General features: G+C 41.5%; 2 protein-coding genes across 5 annotated transcripts in view; one reads left to right on the top strand and one right to left on the bottom strand.

Annotated features, from left to right (window-relative positions):
- DARS1 (aspartyl-tRNA synthetase 1) overlaps nucleotides 1–1,244 on the bottom strand; it is a 276,033-nt gene extending 274,789 nt beyond the window's left edge. Inside the window, exon 1 of the mRNA XM_083410335.1 lies at nucleotides 1,230–1,244. The gene's annotated coding sequence lies outside the window, so the exon portion shown is untranslated. The remainder of the gene's footprint in view (nucleotides 1–1,229) is intronic.
- The window catches only part of THSD7B (thrombospondin type 1 domain containing 7B), a 428,797-nt gene that overhangs the window by 28,829 nt on the left and 387,868 nt on the right, over nucleotides 1–12,100 (top strand). For 3 of the 4 annotated variants that reach the window (XM_083405406.1, XM_083405403.1, XM_083405405.1), the window contains 2 exons: nucleotides 532–632; nucleotides 5,374–5,476. The gene's annotated coding sequence lies outside the window, so the exon portion shown is untranslated. The remainder of the gene's footprint in view (nucleotides 1–531; nucleotides 633–5,373; nucleotides 5,477–12,100) is intronic. The other variant, XM_083405404.1, reaches the window with a different exon arrangement.

Raw genomic sequence — 12,100 nt, 5'->3', positions numbered from 1 at the left:
GAACCTGCCCTAGGGGCTTGTGGTGTATACTGTGTCAAAGACCAAATGAGGCAGCTAACAGCTTTTTGCTCAGAGAGGAGGCAGAGCTAGCAGGCTGGATCCAGACTTAGGTTGCAATTTTATTCTCATTTACCTGGGAGTAAACCCAGCTGAAATGAGTGGAACTTACTTCTGAGTTTATGTTGTTAGGATTCCAGCCTTAGTCATGCTTAGGATAGACACATTGAAATGAACTGGGCATGTAATGATTAGGAATGGGCAAATCTGTCAGTTCTTTGAACTTCTCGTCCCCCCGCCCCAATCTTCAGTTCATTCCTCCACATTTCCTCATCAGTTTGCAATGCTTTCTCATAAAAATTCTTAAGTGTTTGAATTCCTCCTAATATTCACATTTTTGTATGCAGTTTTGCCTAACAAATGTAAATTTTCAAAGAAATTTCCCCCTATACAATACATCTTTTAAATGTTATTTTCTCCAACATATGCATTATTATTCAAACGTTGTCCTAATGTATCCATTTTTGTACACAGGAAATCTCCGGAGAACTAGACTGCATAATTTGAAGAAGTGCATATATTTCAAAGGGTGGCTGTGTTTTGGTTCCCGTATTATTTCATGATGTGCAAATAAGGTAGGTTCTCTTTTAATGTGAACTGAAATGTATTTTCCATAGCCTATAATGGTTAGGTCCCATTGATTTCAGTGGGTCTACCTTAAGCATGGTGGTGTCTGCTTCCAATGGAATAGGTAATATCAGAGTAAGTAATACTTACATTGTCTATCACCCAATGTTTTTAATAAGGCTGGAAATCGTGGCACTTTTTATTTTAATCAAGCAGTCAACCTAGTAACAAACATTGAGTCAAGTTATTAAATAACTCATACAACAGGAAGCCAATAGGTAAACTGTGTCAGTTTATGTTGCACATCACACCAATCTCAGAATGACGCAATGTTCCAGGGACATACCCAGGGTTTACATTTCCTTTGGGAATGAGGCAGAGCAGAGACTGTGGTGTCTTAATGATATATGGTTTACACATATATACAACCTGAACCTGCAATGGCGGGATTCACAGCATTAACACCCCAAGAGGGTCTTGCTTCTCCCATGGCCACAGCTTTGGATTCAAATGGAAATCAAACATTGCTCTCAAATGTTGCTTTGACTCTCTCTCCAGATTGCTGCTTTACCTAGGTAACATCACTGTAAACACTCAACTCTCACCTTTCTCTTTTTCTAACTATCAGCCAGTTGAAGGTGATGGTGGTACCAGCTGTCTCACCCAGATCCGCTTCCTTTGTTCCCTTAATGGCCCACCACCCAGGCCATCACCTCAACAGGAAGCTAGCCTGGCTATTCCAAGAATTAGGAGGGGGTGGTGGTGGAGGCATTAGAAGGGTCTTGGCCTACAGCCTACTCCCACCACCCAAACTCATAACAATAATCAATCAAATAAGCTACTCATACAGTCAGCAAAGTAAACCAGTCCCAACATGTTTGGGCTTGCAGTTATTACTCATAGCATGTTAAGACTTCTGTTGTCTCCTTCATCTGTGTTTTGTTACACCAAATTCTTTCCCAGGTGCCTTCAGGTTCACTGACCCAGTTTTCTCAATAATAACTAATAGACCCTGTTCAATGTGGCTTCTTCTTTGATGCAAGCAGCACCTTGAATTAAGGCTGTGAGAGAAGAGATGAAAGGTCAACAAAGGTTGCTCCTGATTTGTTCCATGCCAGTTTGTCCCTGTGGTCCAGTAGAAGCTAATGCCTTTGCTCGCTCACTAAGACAATGGAGCAACAGAGCACTTGTGAAGAAGGGATGTGCCCACTGTTCTCTGGCCAGATAGATAGCACTTTGATATTTGGATCAAAAGTCTTGCTTTCAAGGGGACAGAAGTTATTTCCCGGGGAGGGGGGGGGGAGAGGAGAGAGAAGCCTAAATGGAGAGAGATTTCACCTATGTCCAATCCTGTTCTGTGTCATTGTCTCCTGCATCTGCTTTAGCACTATTTTAGCCCATTAATGACAACATTGTAAATAAGATAACAACACAGTGCCATGTAGCTGGCTAGCCAGATTTGGTTGTGTGATGAGACTGGTGGCAAATAAAGTCCACCATGAATGATGGCAGTGCTTCCTGGATCAGTCCTATGCAGCCAACTGGAAATCATACACGTAGTAGGATGGTGCCACAACTATTTGCAATGTCACTGAAGGCAAACAAAGTGCATTCAGACAATGCTTCCTGAATATGAAACTAGTTTTGATCATTATGGCAGCTGTGGAGAGGCAGCCGGACTGGACAAACTGGAAGCAATGCCTGTTTATGCAGTATGACTTACTGGTTCGTGTACAGATGCTTACTGCCCACTCCCCTACATGCTTATTAATTTTGAAGATGCACATGTGGTGGAGCACATTTGCTTTCTGTTTGTGCAGAGTAGGACCCATTCCAACAAGTTCAAATGATAAGAAAGGAGATTTCAGCTAAATATTAGGATGGTATGAGCTGTTTAACAGTGAAGCAATCTGTGTCAAAAGGAGACAGAGCTTTTTAAGCAGACCACTGATGGCCGCCTCTCGGTGATTTAGTAGTGGTGGGTGGCTTTTCTGCCTAGGTGGGTGCTGGACTAGACGACTTTTGAAGCTCCTTCCAACTATGCATCTATGATTGCACTGGGAAATACTCCTTAAGTACAGCATGCAATTTGTAGCTTATTTCCAAACTGTAAATTGGATGATTTTTAGTGTCAATCTTATGTTGTATTTATTGTATCCCTTGCATACCTCCTATATATCTCTTTTATTGCTTTAGTTGAAGGGCATTTTAAAAATATAACAAATGAAAAGTAGTCTGTCATACTTGCTCAGGACTCTTTCTTTTTCTGTTTAGGTTAGGGTCTTTTGGTCACCATCTCCCTTTGCCATAATGCCCTTGTGTGACTTAAATTATCTGCCCTTGGACAGCGGAATCCTATCTGTCTTTTACTAAAAAAACAAACAACCTCCACTGAGTTATGTGACACTTCTAAGAAAAGATGCTTCTGTCTATAGCCAGAGAGTACTCATGGTCCATAGCATCTGTAAAAATAGATAGATAAAAATCCTGCACATAAGAGTCATGATATCTTTATAAAACCCTTTGCAAAAATTGACTCTGTTCACAGCTAGGAGTCAGGGACATGTCACAACAGCATAGGAATTTGCTGTTATTTCTGTGGCATGTTGTTTTCCTCTGTTCTCTGTTCCCTTCACTCCTGGCTTTTGTACAACACCCAGGTCCATGTCTCTGAACATCTGATCAACTGTAGTACTTCTTAGTCACACACAGTTTCTTATAGAATGGGAAGCTTGCATGACAGTCTAGATAGGTTTGGCTATTCCTCATGGATGAGCATCCCTCTCTTTTCCCCCTCTGATGCATTGTGAGCATAATGTGTCCTGTCCTGCTGCCAATACATCCACAATAGATGGCACCACTTCTCTGCATACAGATGCACAGGAGTAATTCCCCTCTGTTGCAATTATTTATTCATTTCTTCTGGATTCTTTTGCCTTCTTGCTCCCAGCCCCCAAGAGAAGAGATGCCTTGGGAATTGGACCTATTGTGATTTCTGAAATTGGACCTATTGTGATTTCTGAAATTTTCACTTCCCAGCATCATGTGTGGATCAGATAACAGCTCTCCATGAGATTCTGCACTTTTTCTGAATGTTGCAACATGATTCTTAGAAAGAAAAGATAGATATTTAAATAATCCAATGCAGATATATCTAATTTAAAATCCCAATGCAGATCCAAGTGGAGATGCGAATGGATTCATGGTGCAAATGTGTGAAACTCCAGTACTGCAAATAGTATCTGTCCATCCCTGTTTAAAATACAACAGAACTTAATTTAAATCACCTAGACAACTTGAGTTATGATCATCACAGGGACTACATCCTCATGCCTGGTTCCTCCGGCTTTTTAAGATCTATGCATATTGCCTTGCTGTACTGAGTCTACTCCACAGTTATTGGGTGTGGAGCAGGTGGCCATGGATTGGGGAAACTTGTGGTTTGCATGGTTAGAGGTTGCCCTCTGCTCCTCTACTGAACTTTAACCTGCAAGGGCATGTGGTCAGGCTCTGAGTGGTGCCCAGATATTGAAATCCCTTTCTTAGTGTTCTGCCCCTTCATTTGCTTTAAAGTTAAATGCAGAAATGTATCCTGAAGAGCTAGCACTGGGGAGAAGAGTGGCTAATGAAAGCACTGTGCTCTAATTTTTTTAAAAATGAAATGAAATGGTACAATTCAAACATTGTACAATTTAAATATTGTTTCAGAAATGAAACTGTTTTCATTATGCATGCCCGTGAAGGGATGGTGTGTGCCCTGATGTGCATAATAAGCTTCAACATAATCAGTTTTATCATGTACTTGACAAAGTAGCGTTAGTGCACTATAGCTTGTGCCATAGAACATTTGATACGTACTGTGTGCATTTTCCCTATGAGGAAAGGTTGCAGCATTTGGGACTTTTTAGTTTAGAGAAAAGGTGAGTAAGAGGTGACATGACAGAAGTTTATAAAGTTATGCATGGCATGGAGAAAGTGGCTAGAGAAAGATTCTTCTCCTCCCTCTCATAATGCTAGGACTCGGGGACATCCAATGAAGCTGAACGTTGGAAGTTTTAGGACATATAAATGAAAGTACGTCTTTACATGGTGCATAGTTTAACTACACAGTTGGCTCTCACAGGACATAGTCATGGCCAGCAATCTAGATAGCTTTAATGGAGAAGTCGACAAATTCAAGGAGCGTTCAATCAGTGGCTACAAGCCATGATGGCTGTGTTCTGCCTCCACAGTCAGAGGCAGTAGTGTTTCTGAATGCCAGTTGCTGAGAACCATGGCAGGACAGCGTGCTCTTGTCCTTGGGTCCTGCTTGCATCCTTCCCACAAGCATCTTTCTGGCCTCTACCAGAACAGGATGCTGGACTAGATGGACCATTGGCCTGATCTAGCAGGTTTTTCTTATGTTCTTATGATAAGCCACCTTCAGAACTCCTCCAATCATTTCAGTGAATGTATGGGAATGGTAGTGAGATTTTACTCACTACTCATGCTCCATGTTCACAGTTGGGTGAAGGTGGCCGATATGCATATAGATGCTATGGTTTCCACTTCATTGGAGGTGGCCTTCATGCATCTGTTTATATGGCAGCCCCCTACAGGCTACCACTGAATATGTGGCCATCAGGCTGCATCATCCATGGATGAGATCCTTCTATCCCTTCACATGTTCATTGAATCCATAGGCTGGGAAATGACTTTCATTGAACTTAGTGGGTCTGAATGTTTAGGACTTCTCTCTTTGTCTGTTAGATGCTGTTGCTACTTTTGCTGCATGAGAACGTGGCTACTGTTTTGGAACTCATGACATCACTCAAGGCTCTTCTGTGTGTGATTCCAAGCCATGCTCACAAAGGTAAAGTGAGAGTGTTTCTAATATTCTCTTCAAAATAGAGAATATACACCTTTATATGCCTGGGAATGGAGGTGTTATGTCTTCATTTTTGCTCCCATGATGCTTTCTATATGGGTGTAAATTGACTCATGATCTGCTCCCAGGGGCGGCTTTTGAGAAACTTGTGGGATTTTATCCACACTCTAATTGGTAATCCTGCTTCTCCTTTTTGTGTTTATTGTGCTTAGATTATCTGATACAGTTCAATGAAAATCAGTTCAATGAAAGCATGACATGCCCAATTTGTCAGCTACATTACCTTGGTGATTCCTCTCTCTGCTTCCTTTCTTGTCAATACAGCACCCAAGATCAGAGTGAGCTTGCACTAGGGCTTTCTTTATGTCTGATCCTATTAGTACTCATTTTGATATAGTAGAGTTATTCTCCAAAATGGAAATAAGGAGAGGGAAAGTGTTCACATAATATAGAAATGATTTGAAATCCGTTAGAGTGGAACAAAAACGTAGCTCAAGAGGAAAATGGCATGGAGATGAAAATTAAAAATAATAATGAAACTGGAGTGTTGAGTGCCCACTAAATCATTCCCAAAAATTTGTGTAAAAAGTGAAGGTTATTGCATAATCTTTTGGGCTGGATGATGGGAATGGAATTGGCATGTAACTCCCCAGTCACTGTAAATTACAATGATCACTATACTACATTTTATTTTAGCAGAAATGCTGCAGAGTTCCTTATTGAGCCTTGATTGCTTTGCACCTATGACTCCCTTAGTAGGCAATGCAGAAAGGGGGTTGTGAGAGATACTGCAACACTTCTTCGTGTCTAGGCCTATACTATGAAAGGTACAAGAAAAACCTGCTGTATGCTACCCACTTCCTTGAGTGATGAGTGGTTCCAACGTAAGTACTACCTGGGTTTGGCTTCCTTTGAAGGAGAGAGAGGGAGAGAGAGACACAGAGAGCATGCACACTAGTCTGGTTCATTACATTTTTTTGTAGCATTTCAGTAGTTACCTACAAATATGCAAAGCATAGGCAAGCAACATACACCCCTCCAAGAGACCCATAACAGCAAGAAGTCCTCTCTCTCTGACTGTCTGTCTGTTCCAAACTGCAAGTTCTTGTTTCATCTCTCTCTCTCTTTTCTCTCTCTCTCTCTCTCTCTCTCTCTCTCTCTCTCTCTCTCTCTCTCTCCTGACTCCTCATAGCTAGGAAAGTTCCTCAATATCGATTCGGTAGATTCCCATTATGATGCAAACTGAGCAAACCCATCCCTCTGCACTCTAGAATGCTTCCCAGTGACTGCCAGGGAATTACTGTATTTTTTGCTCTATAAGACTCACTTTTTCCCTCCTAAAAAGTAAGGGGAAATGTGTGTGCGTCTTATGGAGCGAATGCAGGCTGCGTAGCTATCCCAGAAGCCAGAACAGCAAGAGGGATTGCTGCTTTCACTGCGTAGCGATCCCTCTTGCTGTTCTGGCTTCTGAGATTCAGAATATATTTGTTCTTGTTTTCCTCCTCCAAAAACTAGGTGCGTCTTGTGGTCTGGTGCGTCTTATAGAGCGAAAAATACGGTGCTTTCCTCATCTGCCCTGCCCTACTTAATTATAAAATGTAACCCAACCCAATAGAAAAGCTTCTATTATTGTAGGAACAGTGTTGGGGAAGTGAAAAAACCTGCTTCTCTTGATCAATTTTGTTGACTGGCCAAACACACAAACAAACAAACAAACAAACAAACCTATCACCACCCCTATTTGACCCAGAAGCAACCAACTGTTCCTACGCTGCCTTTGCTATGTGAGGGGTGTGTGAGAGAGTACTGCTGAGCAAAATTCAAAGAGGGCTGGCAAAGGGGTGGACACCCTGTGATTGGTTTCTTACAATCAACTCTAAGAATGTGCTACAGAAGTCTCGTGCTGGCAGGAATTTCAAGGTAATACAGCGTGATTAGCTGTCCCAAAGCCAGAATAGCTGCACAATATCCCCTTTTGGTTAACCTGCGTAAATGAGCCTTAGTCGCAAAAAGTTCTCTTACTTAACAATAACATTCTGAATCTTTGTTTAAATTTGTTTTCTTTTTTAACACTCTGCATTAAAAAGCAGGGTACAGAAGAAGCAGCCAAGCCCTCGTACTCTTTGATTGAGCTAGAGAAGTCAGGGCTTCAAATTAGAATAATTTTAGTGGCCAGAAACTCAGACAATAGCAAGAGCAATTTTCTTCAAATTTTGCAGGCAAATCTCGTTTGACTTCACAGCAAACCTGGCAATTTTCAGGCCAAACCAATTTGTGTCATTTTTTCCCCCTGGCCAAAATTACAGGGGTCTAAAAATAGGGTTTAGATTATAATGACAGTTTCTGCCTTTAACCTGTGAACATGAAATGCAAGTCTCCATTATACTGCAGTTCTTGCTAATTAAGTTGGGGGGGTAGCGACAGGGGAAGAAAGTCAAGTAAACCATTAAAGCCGTAGTGTTGCCCTAAGTCAACTATTCTGAGCTTTTTCCTGCAAGTTTTTTTTTTTTGGTCTCTCGATACGAACTCAGAGATAGGACTTTAAGTAGCATCTATGAAATGTTCTTGATCATTGTCATTCTGTCTTATTGTCTTTGACAAATGATTGTGATTTGGGGGGCACTTTTGTTCTCTTTGGGAGGGAGTCCTGCAGGGTGGAACAACTGAATAGTAGTGGCAGGTTGATTTTAGACCCTAGACTGCAACATGCTGCTATACAAAGCTATGGACTGAACCTTAAGCGTAACAACAATTTTTGTTTCTATAGTGCTTTAAAGAAGCACCCACAGCCCAAAATAATTTTGCTCTTAAACAAAGCTTTCAGATAAACTACAAACGTTTTGTAAATGCTTCACAAATATGTTGGGGGCAGAACCCAATATTGATTCCAACCCATCTGAAGTAGTTTTATTCAGTTTATATATGACTTCATACAAAAAGAATCCCAAATATATTTACAGGGGCAACAACAATGAATAACCACTTAAACAGAAAGGATTTAGATGTAGTGTTGAAATCTTATCTGTTATTTAAATATCCCAGTGTATTTTCTGAACTATGTGTCACTATAATAAAACCAATACTTCGTTGTAAAACCACAGCTGTTCAACATGTGTTTTCTTAGCTGAGCTCATGGTAAGTGACTCTTACCTGGTTTGGGGTGGGTGCTGGTTTCACCCCACCCCCCACCCCAGGAGCAGAAAATCCTTCCCCTCACAACTAGCCATTGGACGTCTTCACAACAGGACACAATGGGTTCTGGGATCACCCAGGCCCACTTCATTCCGGTCTGCTGTTGGAGAATAAATGCCTGCTGTGGGGAAGACTGTCAACACAGTTGGCGGAAAAGCAACCTGCCTGCCTCACATGTTGCTTTTAGTTGATTGGTATAATGACCTTGCTGTGGTTTAAAAATGGTTGCCATATTTGGAGCCAGGAAGGAATTTGCCTTCAAACACATTGGACCTGTTTGGGGTTTCTGCCTTCCTCACAGCTATTGTCACATCTTTCGGTGAATAAAGCATTGGGTAATCCTTAGTCTGGTTTCTGGGTCCAGGGTGATTTGGGGCTTCGGCCTGACCTCAGGCAGGTGTTTTCTCATGGTACCCTAGTAAAGTGGTCTGAATGGAAGTTTCTGTCCTGGGGCAGAAGGGCCATAGAAGCTCTTTTTTTACCCATATGTGACTCTCTCTCTCTCTCTCACTCTCTCTCTCTCACACACACACACAACATACTCATCCCCCAGAATAGTATTCCCGTACCTTGTTGTAGACAGCATAACAACATATTCACAGGGCTTCAATGACTCCATACGGACATAAAAAGAGCCTGCTGGATCAGGCCAATGGCCCATTTAGTTCAGCATCCCCACCGTGGCTGAACAAATGTCTGTGGAAAACCTGCAATTGGTACGCAAGCAAGCAGTCTCCTCTCCTGCGGTTTACAGAATCTCCTATTCAGAAGCATGCTGCCTTCCTATGGAGGCAGAGCACAGCCACCATGGCTGGTAGCCATCAATAGCCTTATCTTCCATGAATCTGCCTAATCCTCTTTTAAAGCTATCCAATTTGGCTTTCTATCACCTTTCTGGATGCTTCCAACATTCAGCTTCATTGGATGTCCACAATTTCTAGTTTTATGAGAAACTAGAGCTTTCTCCATGCCATGCATTTTTTTTTTTTGCAGTTCTATCATGTCACCTTTTATTCGATTTTTCTCTAAACTAAAAAAAATCCTGCAACTAAAAAAATCCTACAAACCTTTCTCTGTCCCCATATCATTTTGGTTGCCCTTTTCCAAACCTCTTCCGACTCCAACGTCCATTTTGAAGTGAGAAGACCAGACAGGTGCACAGGATTTCAAATGCGGCTACATGGCATTTACATTGACAATTTTGTTTTCCTTTCCTAATGATCCCTTGCATGGAATTTGCCCTTTTCACAAGTGAAATGATGATTACTGCATTACTGTACACTTGTTTACACTGAATTGCCTTTGCCATTTTACCGCCTATGCACTCAGTCTCTTTAGAGCATTTTAGAATCTCTTTTTAACTATCCTGAACAGTTTAGTATCATCAGAAAATTGGGCCACTTCGCTGCTCACCCACAACTCTAGATCATTTATGAACTAGTTAAAAAGCAACATATCCCTCTATGCATCCATTCAGGGAACCATCCCTTTATTCCTGCTGTTTCCTAGTCCACAAGAGGACCCTCTCCTCTTATTTCATGACTGCTCAGCTTACTCAAGAGTCTTTGGTTTGGGGATGTCAGCTGGGAATCACTCCTTTGAATTGTTTCAGACTAGATATGTTGATCAAAATGTTATTTATTGTAACTTTCTTTCATGGCTGTCATTGTGCATTTATCCATTTTCACCGTAATGACATCTTCCTTTCTCTCTCCTCCTCTGGGTCTCATTATCTAATTCAAAACTGGCAGGATTCCTGCTTTAATTGGATGGTCTTGGCTGTGTTTCCTGGGCACTGATACGCTGATTCCAAGGTGAAGGAGTGGTGCCCTTGTAGTTGACAGCTGGGATAGATTTTCAGCAGTCGCTGTTTAGAATTGTCACCTTGCAGCTGGGCCTTTGCCCAGACCTTGGACTGGATATTGAATGCCAAGGACCCAGAAGCCAAGTTGCAGCCTTGCACTGTGATCTGGAGTACAAGCTGGTAGCTGTCACTCTGAACAGACACTAACGGCTTCCTGCTGACATCTTCTGTAGACCATGGTGGCCAATTGGGAGTGAAGTGTGTGTGACCAGTCAGCTAATTAGAGAAAACATTGCCTGCACACAAATGAAGCCATTGATGGGAAGCCTCCACTGTATATGCGCAGAACTTTTCTACATGTCCAGGTTTTATTAAGTGAGCGTTTGTTATAAACTACATTAATATCTAAAATGAAAAGTCCTTAAAGCCTGCCTGGGCATATCACATTTCCCCGGGAAGCCGAAATCCACAATGAGAGACACTTATTTTAGTGCCAAGCGACAAACACTTTGCACATGCTTAGACACATTCTTCTTTGTCTGATTTTTGTCAGTTCCAGCCTAAGCCCTAGCTCATATTAAGCCCTGATTATAAATGAATCTTTCCACTGGGCTTTGCCAAGGAAGGAATCTTCTGATTTTGTTGACTGTTTTATCATAAACTGAATCCACAGAGTCTATAAGCACCAATAAACTTTTGTGCTTCCCCCTTTATCTCTACAATATATTTTCTTTTAATATTTACTACGGACTATTTTATTACAGGTTAGAAAGAAAACTGGGAATTATCTGACAGATAAAGAACAGAGAAGCGGCTGAACTCTAAATTACGAACCATAGCAAATAACTGTTATAATCCATTTGCGGTTTCCCACCCCGCTCTTCCCCTCCTTCCTTCTCCTGTCTTAATAGAATATAACTGATGTTTCACACTGTGGCCTGCATTATAACTTCACAGTGGCTGTAGAGATGTATTAATGTGCTTATAAATCTTTTATATTTCAGCAGGTTTTTAAAAAATCACACCATCATTCCTAATATAATTTTGAACAGTCATAGTGGATTTTCTGGCGTTGTTTCTTTCTTTCTTTTTTTAACAAAACAGTGAATGACAAGCTTACCCTGGGCCTTTTAACTTCTCCATCCATTCCTTCTCTGGCATCTAAAATATGCCCCGGAGGCTGCATCAATGTTTATTTGGGAAAAACATTCATGACGACATTTCAAAATGTGCAAAGACAGATTAGTTTAGCAAAGGAAATCGCTAATAAAATTCTGTTCATCGTTTCCAGTGAGATTTTTCTTTTCCTATCGATTTTCCAGTGTGCTCTTCTAGGAGCCAAGCAGAACCCCCTTCTCACAGCTGGACCCGCCACTTAAGCAGAGCTTGGGAGGGGACCATAGCTGAGGTTTTTGCATGCAGAACATCACAGGTTCAACCCCCAGTATCTCTGATTAGGAAGTGTCTCAGATAGGTGATGGGAAGGACTAGAGACAAAGTAGAGAATCCTGGCAAAAAAAAAGACTAAGCGTTTGATCTGGTAGGCTGAATTCTGTGGGTCAAACTGAACAAGAGATAATCACATAGCAGGCAACTACAGAACAAGTGGGGAA

Source organism: Podarcis tiliguerta (assembly GCF_965153285.1).
Source record: "Podarcis tiliguerta genome assembly, chromosome: 1".
Lineage (NCBI taxonomy): Eukaryota > Metazoa > Chordata > Lepidosauria > Squamata > Lacertidae > Podarcis > Podarcis tiliguerta.
Note: the sequence above shows the minus strand (reverse complement) of the source record. Positions and strands in the feature narration are given on the sequence as shown.